This window comes from Amphiura filiformis, chromosome 19, assembly GCF_039555335.1.
Source record: "Amphiura filiformis chromosome 19, Afil_fr2py, whole genome shotgun sequence".
NCBI lineage: Eukaryota > Metazoa > Echinodermata > Ophiuroidea > Amphilepidida > Amphiuridae > Amphiura > Amphiura filiformis.
Window position 1 is genome coordinate 51,978,299 of NC_092646.1, and position 12,933 is coordinate 51,991,231.

Sequence of the window (12,933 nt, forward strand, 5' to 3'; positions counted from 1 at the left end):
TCAGGAGTAAATTGTCGATGTGCGCCTGGCGGAACTTACGCTGACCATCGTTCACACTGCCACTACTCCTGGCAAGCGCCTACCGCTACTCCGGCCAAGGTCCGCCGGGCGTCACGTCGGACAATGTAAACACAACTAATAATCATCCTTTTCAGCCTATTTACAAGTTGACCTCAAATGACCTTTGACCTTGAATACCACCATTACATGCAAGCTCTCATATCGAGATTTGGCTCAAGTTTGGTTTGCGTTTGGATGTCAGTAAACTATTCATTAGATACATGTACCAGATTTTTTATTTTCAGCCTACAAGTTGAATTGTCAGAGCTAAACCAGATGAATTCTCGTGTCTTTCTTGTTCTTTACTCACATAACTGGGTATTAATCAAATCTTAGCTCACAAAATTACTTCACAAGGGCAGTGGTTCAGCTCTTCTTCTGCTGTAGTGCAAAATGGGGCAATTTCTTTCTAGCCATGTTATAGAAAACTGGTGAAACTTTGATGACAACATGGTGTTTTTTTTTCCTGAAAATTGTCCTTGCTATCCAGCCCGTAGCCAAATGTCTAGGGGCGCACCACCAACTTACTATTATGTAAATTGTGTAAAAATCGGAATTTTGACAAATAAAATGGGGGGGGGGCTAACTCATCATATTTTACAATATTGCTATAACAAGTTTAGCCTACTTTTATACAAGTGACTAACTTTGGAATTTAGAGTGCTCAAACCCATTACATAAATATATATTTTTTTTTTATGAATATCTAACTTTACAAGTGCATTTTTAATTAATTTAGGGTACCTGCAGGAATATGGGACCATTAAGGACGTTTAGCTTATTTGCATAAAAACTAAAAAGAAGATATATGCCCACAAGAGATTGTTATGATGAACAACCTGTCCTTTAAGATTAATAAAACAGGCAATGTTACCTTGTTTTTATGTTTGTTTGGACACTATGACGTCAAAATGACGTCATCGTCAAGTGTCCCATATTACCTGCAAGTGCAGGTAATATGGGACACTGTGTTATCTCTATGGTGAAAATCAAAAAGTTCTGAAAATCACTCTTTTGTTCTAAAAACATTTTTGTTACATGATTTTGAATGTTAAATGCAAATTTCTACAAGAAAATTCAATTTTCTAAATAGTTTTGCTTTTCGCATTGACAATGCACACAATTTCCTATGTGTCCCATATTACCTGCACCCATTCAGTTGAAAATCAGAGAAAATAATCATTTATAAATGGAAAGTGCCACTTGTCAGTGGAATTTTACCTGCTGATAAGCTTAACCCATCACCTAAAGATCATAAAAAATGACAAATGCCCCCTCAGTACCAGAGTTTTTGGATACACAATCATAAAATGTGACGTCATTGATTTTATATCAGGCCAAAAAAACGACATAATTTTTTGGGCAATTTCACTCTCTTTGGCATTGATTTCCAAGAGTTTGATACACAGACTCCAAAACTGCATTTCTAGAAGCACAATTGATGTCTCTAAACACTTAACAAATCAACTTAAAGTGTTTACCTTCTCTAAGCTACTTTTTGTTAAAATGAAAACAGGTGTCCCATATTACCTGCTGTCCCATATTACCTGCAGCTACCCTATGTTTTTAATCTTCCAAAATTTGAGAGCTTATAATTAGCAAAAAAATATTTTTCTTTTTTAATTGTCACTGTGCGTGTCAACTTAAAGGAGGATTTTGTGATCCTAGCATCCTCTTTTTATGACATTTTTCAATAGATATCTCTGAAAAAAGCTTATTCCCAAAATTTCTATTGATTCCAATTTTATGCTTTGAGTTTATATGCATGATTTAGTGTATTACACTGCACTGCTCCATAGGCCACTGTTGTAATTTCGTTCTGGTACATACCAGTTCAAGGAAATTCAAATTTGGTGATATTTTGGCTAAACAAATTAATCTGCAAGAAATTTTTGGTACATAAGGGCTGTGCAATCCCGGTGTACAATAGTTATGAGGCCGGGGGGTAAAATTTCAAAAATCGCTTGCCCTCTCTCGGCCTGCCAAAATTGCTTACCCCCCCCCTCTCGCCTGCCAAAATCTTTGCCCCCCCCACTTGCACAATGCCAATTTGCAAACTTTAAATGGTCTATGTACATGTTTGCGGTGGCAGCATGAAAATTTGCATATTTAAGCGTTTCCGTCACGGTTTCCCTGCGCCTTTTAGAGCGTTTTATTTAAAAGGCGCCCAAGAACGCTGTAAAAATCTCTTGCCCCCTCTCAGCTTTGGCAAAATTGCTTCCCCCCTTTCGACTCACCAAAAATTTCTTGCCTCCCCCCAATTTTCCCCTCCCCAGGGCTCATAATTATTGCACAGCCCCAAACATTATGTAGCCAGAGGTACAGTGAGTGGTATAAAAATCACAACTTTTTTGAGAATAGTGGGGGATGAGGCTGTAGATCACAAAATGCCATTTTAATGCGCGTTCTCTGCACGCCATAAATGTATCAAGTAGGCTGTAGGCACAGCACCTGTCATGAATTGTGCTTAATTGCGTGTTGTGTAAATGCGCATACTTTGGTGAATTTTACACTTCGCACACATAATGTTAATCGCACAGAGCGTACATGCACACATCAAGGGTGGTTTCTCAGCGCGCTTACAGCGCACTGTAACGACATCACTATCGGACGGACGTGACATGAACAGTGTTGAACATGATGCACATTAGACTAGTACCGTACTCAAACCCCACTCTAGGCCAGGCCTACATACAGTATGCATATGCACAAGGCAAGCTTGAGTCAGCAAACTTTGTTTATGCATGATTGATATACCGTATTGGTCCGAGTATAGTCCCACCCGTTTTTTATGTGAAAATTTTTCACAATTGGGGGTGGGATTATACTCGAATTTCAAAAAATCTAGAACTAGATGCTAGTCATTCATGGTTGACCTAAAAAAAAAAAAAAAAAAATTTCAAGATATTTTGTATTTTTAATATGAAAATTGATACTTTGTTTTCATGTCATACTCTATTAATGATTTCAAAATGCATTCAAATTCAATTTTTTTTTTTTTACAATTTCTGAAATTTTTTTGAAAAATGGGGGTGGGATTATACTCCTAACGTGGGACTATACTCGGACGAATCACGGTAATATATTTCCAATTATCTCCCTAAGGTGAAAAGTAGTCCCTATAATATTTTTGCAGTGAACCTTTGACGAGCACATATTTTAACCGTAGGCCTACATGGCGATGGTGTATTTCCTGCATTGAAATGCACTTGCCCTGTTGGCTGCTGAGGCAATCTGCTGTTGCAGAGTGGAAATTTATGAATGAACTTTGCACCGTACACGTTTTTGGCTCTGACTCTGCAACATCATGGTTGGTAGTACGCGCTCATCAAATGTTTACTGCAAAATAGGCCTATTATATACTATCTATAAAAAAAAAAAAAAAGAATTCCAATTGAATGAACGCAGCTTTTAACAGCTGCACTCGATCCAACCGCGATCGTATATTGCGTATTTCAAACTACAACGCGAAGGCTCTACCTTGGATACAATGCTATCCAATCACAAGTGTGTTGGCATGGTTGGATTCACTTCCGCGTTACTCACGCACAGTCGCACACGCTGGCGTACATCGCCCAGTGTACGCAAAAATTCGTCACGCTATTGAAAGCTGCGTTCATTCAATTGGAATTCCCACTATAGGTCTAGAGAACATGACATAAGAGAGATGCTTCAAACATCATGTACATGTACTACTGCTGGGGCTGGGCTTAGCGTCAGCCGCTCATGTCTAACCGGTATTTGTGATGCTCGGGCCTATAGCAAGCCTTCATGTGCTTTACAGATTATTCCAATTGAATGAACACAGCCTGACATAGGCATAGCGTGACAAATTTGTGCGTACACTGCGTGATATACGCCACCATGTACGACTGTTCATGCCTAACGCGGACCCATCCATGCCAATGCACTCATGATTGGTTGGTATTGTATGGTAATTTTGGTATCCATTGTGCGCTCGACCGCTCGTGTTGTAGTTTGAAATGCGCGATATAGGATCGCAGTTGGATTGTGTACAGCTGTTGAAAGCTGCATTCATTCAATAGAGGCTGTCAGCGTGACGTCATACTCATATGCCGCCATATTGTGGGTACATGCTGCGATGGTCCTTCCATCTCCATGCGTGATGATGCATGATAACAGTTTCATGGCAAGCTGCGCCCTGCGCGTAGTGTCCGACGCATGAACACGCGTATCATTTGTACCCACAAGATGGCGAAAGGCTGACGGCCTTAATTCCCAAAATGGCAATGACCAATAACATGAACAAGTGGAATAATTTGAGATATGCTTTTAAATCTCAACTCCCTCAAACAAATAGCTTGCCAACTGCATCGAGACGACGGCACTAGTTTTCTGCCGCTTGCCGCTGCGGCAAGCGCAGGGCGTTTCAACCATTGACAAGCCTTGATTGTGTCCGTTTGCTTGCAATGCGCGTGTGCCACGCCTCTCAGCGGTAAGCGGCATGGTAGTATGAAACCAGCTTTAGCGTGGTTAAGTTGTGTGCACATAATTTTATGCGGCACATTGTCATTGATGCCCGCATAAAAGTATGTACACGCACCAAGTAACGCTCTGACGCGGAACACGCTAAACTTCAAAGCTAGTGCCAGTGCAGTGTCTCGACTCGAGGTAGATAGACTATGACGCCTTAGCAGCCAATCAGAGACAAGTGCGTGCAACGCAGTAAATATGCGATGTATCCTTACAATACGCGCTCGTCAAAGGTTTACTGCATTTTAGTATAAAACCATGAATGATGAAAACAATTATAAGTAAAGCCATACTGTCATGACTGTAGGCCCTACACACTGGTGCAGTTCATGTGTTGCAGTGTTATTTGTTAAGCTAAAATATACAAGGTGTATACTTACTTTGCTTAAATCAAATCTGTTTTGTGCATCGACTGTCAGTACATGGTTACAGATTTGAAGTCGCCATGTCCGTACATACATGCATGATGTATCCTGGAGATATTCATGCCACTAGGCAGCGACTTCTGAGGTGTGTAGAGATCAGTGCTTCTGATTCAGAACGTGACGTCGAACGGATCTATCCAAATAACATGGCGGGTGCGGGTTGACTATTGTATACGTTCTTAATTGATTGAGGATTTCGCTGTTTAATTTTAAATGAATTCTAGATGCTTTTACAGCCATTGCATATGTTTAAAATTCTACAAAAAATGTTTACAAAAAATAAATTTTATAAATGATTGAAAAAAAAAAAAATGTTTATGCAAAAACATAAAAATTAGGCCCCATGAAAATATTACGGCAGTACGGGGAATTTCGAAATCATCAATTTGGCGACACAAAATATCGGGAGTTATTGATAACAACATCATCCCAAAGACAGACAAATAAAACCTTTTTATAATCAAATTTGATTTTTTTGTGACATTTTTACACACAATTAGTATTTGCAGTCGCTCAAGTTAATATATTGTATCGTAGTTTCTCAATAATAAAGGCCACTTTTAATGATATCATCGAATTTCATATGAATGCCCTAAGTCGCCGTCTATACTTTGAACGTAAATAGTATTTAATACGCATTTTCTAATAAAACATTCTTTCTTCCTAATTTCTTGAAAAAAACCTTACAAATACAAGATAAAATCTTCGAAGATAATGACATTAGTTGGCAGAAGTAACATGAATGAAAAATAATAGAGATTACGTGAGATACACGGAGGTGAAAGTTAGGGCGTATGCCTTAACTGCTAGTCAACTTACAAATCGCGAGTTAGGGCATTTTTTTTTTTTCTAACTCGCTATTAATAATAATAATAATAATAATAATAATAATAATAATAATAATAATAATTACAAATAGCGAGTTAGGGCATACGCCCTAAATGGGCAGGCAACACTTGACTCAAAACTGTTTCATATTAGCTAATTTCAGAGATTTTAAGTACGCTAAACGTATTTACGTGTCATACAGATAACTATTGTGAAATATAAGTATTTTTTGTGAAGTTAATTTAAATTTTTCATCATGCATGTTTTTTCAAAAATGCCCTAACTTTGTGGGGATGAGATTATTAGTATAAATTAGGACTTAGGGCATCCAAATGACCCAGGGTCACCTGTGTTAAAAGTTCCATTGCCTCAAACCCAGCTCTATGACTGGCAACTTCTGACTTCCGGGTCGCGACCTTGTTTATCAATCAATCGATTTTATCAGCTCAGTCACGGCCTCACGGGCTCAGTGTAGCTGTGTCAACGCTGTCATGGCTGTGTAGCTCTATTTTTGGCCCTACTGATTTTATATCTGGTGTTTCAATTTCGACACAAACCCGCGTCCGTGGTTCGTGGAAAATGATTCGTCATGACAGTTTACATGTGTAGGAAGGTCGATCTAATTCGTAATGTACCGTATAGACGAGGTGTTTGAATGATGTTACATTACAATTCATGAATCATGTGAATTACATTGCAATTCAGGTAAGCTTAAATTTTCTTTAATGTCAATCATGAATGATGAATGTAGACACATGTAGAGGTGCACAACTGCATGATGCTGTTACATTGGTAAGCTTAATATTCTCATGTATAACTGTAAATCATTTGCAAGGTCTCTGGTTTCATACTACCCTGCCGCTTGCTGCTGAGCGGCGTGGCGCACGCGCATTGGCATTGGCAGACAAACGGACACAATCAAGGCTTGTCATTGGTTGAAACGCCCTGCCGCTTGCCGCAGCTGGGGGCATTATCGTTATTCAGTTGCAGGCTTTGCAGCCTGTGCATGTGTGTTAACATTTTGCCCCGGCATTTTGCAATCTAGCTAAAAACTATAAAAGTTTCCCGATCCTGGCACCATTTGGCACGCAATGATATTGATAATGCAATGACAACCATGATGTGTCATGACAACTGTGACTGTCAGGCATACAATGCTTAATACAGTAATTAAACAGTAACCTATGCGTGCTCAATCAATCACGCTATTTGTGCCATTCCACCACAAAAATTGCGCCACGCGGTACGTAATCTCAGTTTCAAGAAACTAATTAGTAACATATTCTTTTCCCTGTCTGTTAGCGTTACAGTATATACTATAAAGTAATTCTTGGCCAAGCTCGAACATACCTGTTGCATCCATGTAGCGTACAAATCGTGTACCGTACGCAATCATGTATTATGAGTGCATGCTTTCTACTGTACGGTACCTCACTTAGCGCACTATGTTCCAGCTTGGCCAAGAATTTAATACTTAGATAATAGCCATATAGTTTAGCTGCAACTCTATGTCTATAACGGACTAGATTAGGCATATAGTTTCTGCAAAGGCATAGGCCTTGATATAAAATTGTTAATTCTGATCTTAGTCAGTGGCTGTGGTTTAGCTTGTAAGCACTGCATTTCATTGAGTTCCTGTATGTCGTCTAAAACACGGTAGAGGATATGGTGCGGCGTACATGCATCATTATAACACGCTTGTCGAGAGATGGGCACTAGCTGCGCGTAGTGCTGCGAAGTAATACGCCACACAGTACGCGCAACTGAATTTGTTAATTTGAAAATGAGGGAAGTTTTCATGGCTGTTTGTTTTATAGTTAATTTATTTTCCCTATAAAACTAGTTTTAGTTATCAAAATAATAATTTACATGTACATGTACAGCTAACTCAGTTCTTTCAAATGATAAAAGCAGGCCACTATATTATAGTCAATATTGTGGGCATTCTGAGTAGCGGGTAAAGGATCGGATACAGCCCGCTAGCCAAAAAATGCTAGCCGGGAAAAAAATTCTGAGTAGCGAGACTTTTACATAAAATACAACAAAAAGCCCACTATTCAGAAAGTCCATTATTCAGAAGGCCTGCTGCTCAGAAAATGCTGACTAGCAGGCCTTCTGAATAATGGGTTTTCTGAATAGCAGGTCTTCTGACTACCAAGTCTTCTGAGTGACAGGCTGCACCCAACATTCTATGCCATGACCAAATCTCATCAAATATGTGTGTGTAACTCCTAATGTGACATATTAAAACTCTCCAAATATCTTCCCCACTCCCTGTACATCTAGCAGGAATGGCATCCACCATGGGATCACAATTAATTGATTAATTTGAATTAATAAAAATAGCACTATATTTCTTGCTTAGTTCTAAAGATAAACCATTGTCCAGACAGTCCAGCTCATGATACAATAGTAATATGCTTTTATTTATTTTGTCTGTTTTACATTATGTTTGCTTTAGGCCTATATACACTTAGAATGGCTGAGAAATCTATTGTAGGCCTACTGGTCTACCAATTTTTTGAATGGGAATTATGACAGCGACAAAAGATACTGAATTTTGATTGCATCTGCAAAACAAGGTAAATCAACATTTGCATTGGCTTAGGAAGATTTTTAGCACATTTGCAACGCAAATGATGCTATTGTCATGGTCCAGATTTCTGTATGTTTTTTTTCTTTCTCTTGCTACATCGTTTGAGCAATGGATCTGGTAATTTGAGGCAGCTATGAGCTATCTTTGCATGATCGTTCATGATTGTTACTTATTTAGCTAGGAAAATTCGGACGGAAAGTGTCATTTTTGGAGCATTTTGTTACGGAAATTTTTACCAAATTTCATGGAATAGTCTCCTATGCAGAGTTTGCAGACTGTTTGTGGTGCTTTTCATATTACAAACACTGTACAAACTCCTTGATCTGGCGATTTTGTAAAAGAGAGTGCGCCTACAATGTTTGCTTTTCAGTGTTGCTTTGCCTTACATTCGGCAAGTCAATAGATAAAGCACCAATTGGGCTCGTGCTGTCTATAGGCCCCTTCTGTGCGCGAGTCATGAGCAATTAGTGTCTCAAATTCTCCAAATTAGTGCACATTCAAAACGATTGTACCAAAACTTAGTTTATATCATTGGCACTGACACATTTAATGCTAGTCCAGACTTTGTGTCTTTGTAACATATTAACACCTTTCTAGTTTTTCAATTAACACATTTAATGCTACAACATTTAATCGTTTATTGGTCTTGAACAGATCCTGTACACTGTAAATATAAACTTAGAAATGTGAGGAAAAGTGATTGACTATAGCATATGTAAGAAATTAATGTCCAGACTTGATGTCTTTTTAACATATTAACACCTACTTGTTAGGTCATTGTTGGTGTTAAAGGCAAGGTTTAGGGAAATCATGAATTCCAACATTTTTGCAAATATCTCCAAAACCTTTCATGATACAATCTCAAGTCAGTTTGTACGTATGTATGGATATGTTGGCCATGTTATGAAGGTAATAAAACTGTTGCCATGGTAACCAAGCAGTCGCTATTGGCTTCTGACCAATCACATTGAAAGTTTTTTGCTGTTTTTTCGAGTCGCAAATCACTTCATTTGTCCCAATAAAAGTATAGCCTACTCACATGTTGAGTCATGTTCCTGCGCACCTCCACTGATTTTCCCGTAAAAAAAATACCAGTGGAATTCCCCCTGGGGGTCAAAGTGAAATTTTTGTTTTTTGGCCACAGATTCCACATTACTTACAAACTTTTTACGAGAAAATCAGCAGGGAGGTCATTCATGACGTTCTTGAACGATTTGACACCATTTCCTAATTTATTTGGACATGTGCAATTTCAACCATATGAGAGCAGTATCCAGGTCTGAAATTTTTCGTCGGTCCCTGGAGAGCAATAATCAGAGGAGGTAGGGTGCTGAAAACACTGCCGAAAATCTTTAAAAATAATTATCTTCTTCTGTGCCAAAGATGAAAACGATCCATAGATCTTTAATTTGCATTTTAAACCACCTTAAGTTGTAAATTTCTCAGTATCAATAAAATTACTGAGCAAACATAGATAATGGAATTATTTTTGTGGAGCAAATTAATACGCTTCATTCCAATCAGTTAATTTCAATCATTTACAATCTGATTATATTATCTTCTGTGCCAAAGATGAAAACGGTCCATAGATTTTTAATTTGCATTTAAAACCACCTTAAGTTGTTGTACATTTCTCGGTATCAATAAAATGACTGAGCAAACACAGATAATGGAATTATCTGTGGAGCAAATTAATACCCTTAATTCCAAATCCAATCAGTTAATTCCAATCATTTACAATGTTATTAAAAAAACTAAATTCATGTACCGGGTATAAAGGGCTGTAACTACAGATCTATAATACACTGTAAATGAAAATATCTACATGTTTCAATAAAAAAAAATTGATGTAACTGCTCACAGCAAACCCAAGAATAAAACCACCCATATTTAGCGGCACACAAAGTACACAGGTTCACTTGCCACATACCTAGTTTATGCATATTTTTAACATAATGTGACATAAAAAGGAACAAATATGCTATGTCATAAACCAACACGTGATCCAAACTTGCATTCGGGTAGCTGCCACCCGAAGCTCAAATTCTGAGCGTTTGACCCCGAACCCTTGGATCATTAAATCAAATATAATGGCTGGAAACTCAACAATAAATTACGGTACTGGTGCATACAGGTCAGACGCTCCCGAGTGGAACAATTCTCGAGACTCTCAACAGGTGATCGACCTGAAGTTACAAAGGATAAAGTATTAATATTAGCATTCTATGACATGTACATATCATAATAAATAAATACAGAAAAGATAATTCAAAACCCAGCATTATTTTCTTTTGCTTACTGTGTGAAGTCTTTGACCTTATAAAAGACTACTTTACTGTTTTTGATGACACCTGTACCTGCATGTAACAATACGATTGTCAATTCCTGTACATATTAAAGGTCCGTAACCCGATCGACAGCATCATCCCCGATTTTTTTTCATTGTTGATGAGGTTTTGGTATCACATAATAGATACTATTTTTCTCATTACTATCCTGAAATTTGGCGCTCCAAGTCGATGTATTTCCGGAGAAATCATGAATCACAGCGGTTTTACAGGTATACCAGTTTGTAAACAATGGTAAATACTTTGGAATTCTGGGAGGAATTATGAGCGAAATATCAGTCACCGCAACAGCTACTTTGGTTTCGCGTCATACACATTCTGTGAAAAAGCGAACCACACTAACTGCTGAGAGAGACGGTGCGCCGTATATATAGTTATGAAAACGGCAACAGTAAGCGTGGTGTGCTAAATAGCTCAATTGACTAGCTGCGTTTGTTTTTTACCGAGAGGTACCGGTTCAAAACCCGGTCTCGGAAGGTTTTTTTTTCCTCTCCATTTTACCCAAACTTTTTTTTTTTGCATTTGAAATGTACATATTGCAAGGGGAAATATATTTTGTTTCCTTTTTTTCTGTTACTGTACGAAAAAAAAACATTTTCCGTTCAATACGGGCGGGCATTGTACAGCATGTCAGCATTCGTCATTGCTCTGCCCAGAATGCAATTCACGTATACCAAGGTATTGGATTGCAAATTTGGCTATTTATTCACATTTACGCTGAAAATGCTCTCGTTTTTTCACAAAGCAGCATAAAGGAGGCGATATTTGATATTATTATGTAATTTTAAAGACAATCCATATCCAAAACCAATAGGGTTACCCCCCTTTAAGAAATATATAGTTTTGACGACTTACTTTCCCTCTTGAACTATCATCCTAAAAAGGTTGATACAGAACAATTATATAAAATTTATGTAGCAACATATTGAACACATGATCTAATTAAACAGTGTACATTGTATCTTTGAAGAACTGAGAAAGGGAAATTATTGCAAGTCACATGTAATTTTAATGATCGGCGTCAACTCTTTATTCCTCCCTCCTTATCTACAGGGACCATAATTCTTGATTTTTCTTTTTAAACTTACAGACACTTAAATGCTTTAATTATAACTATTTAACACACTACCATGTAGTAGATAAAATATATCTGTATTTATACAGGTCATTATCTCATTACTGGCACACATAATTATATTTTACTTCCTTCTCACATGTCCACACAGGGAGCGGTGGGTGGGAAGATTTTTGTTGTTGTCGTGTCCAATACAAAACCAACAGTGAATAAATCACCACCTAATCACGCCCGAAACCCGCGAAAATTCCATTAGTTCCCGGGTCGAGCCAAACAATACACATTTGTCTGCATGACAATGATTGACCTCTGACCCAGTAAACAATAACATGGATTCGCCCATTTCTCAGCAAGGGTAAATGAGTTTAACTTGTTGCACTGTGTTAAACTTTATTTTCAATTTGGTGCTGATTGAGATGTCAATTAAGGTAAAGCAATATTGTAACATAGTTCATAGGGACACTCTCAATGTTTACACATTTACCAGGATCAGGAAGAAGAATACTTAGATTATAGGGATTTACTTAGTATGAAAAAGTTATTCTTTCAACTCCTATAAAATGATTATTCTGTTATAGATATGCAATTTGTTTTTGTTTTTTCTCAGGGATTTGTTTCTTACTTCGGTCTGGTTTTGCATGGCACAACACAGGCTACACAGCTCTAGATAACTGGTGAAAAAGTGCTTCAACGATGACACAGATCATCCAACCTGGTATGTTCACAGCAAATCTCGACCAGCACTGGACGTTATGAAACATTATATGGGTCAGATAAAGTGAGTGCTAGCACTGGACTATTAAAGCCCTCCTTTACAGACACTGATCATCCAACCTGGTATGTTCACAGCAAATCTCGACCAGCACTGGACGGTATGAAACATTATATGGGTCAGATAAAGTGAGTGCTAGCACTGGACTATTAAAGCCATAATGTGTGATTTTCATAAAATAGATTCCTAAATGTTAGTTTTCACTTATCACATTGCCCCCTTTTAATTTTGAGCCAAACAAATGAGGTAATATCAAAAATTATGATTTCACTCCAGCGCTTACAATGTTTGTATTTAGCTTGCTGTTCATATTACATTGACCTATTTACATTGCA

At 37.8% G+C, this 12,933-nt stretch overlaps 1 long non-coding RNA gene across 1 annotated transcript; it reads left to right on the top strand.

The window, feature by feature from the left end:
• Positions 1-6,305: 6,305 nt before the first annotated feature.
• LOC140140768 (uncharacterized) lies at positions 6,306-12,602 on the top strand. Its single transcript, XR_011857285.1, has 3 exons — positions 6,306-6,512; positions 8,269-8,389; positions 12,434-12,602. It is a non-coding gene; the product is annotated as an uncharacterized lncRNA (long non-coding RNA).
• The last annotated feature ends 331 nt before the right edge of the window (positions 12,603-12,933 follow it).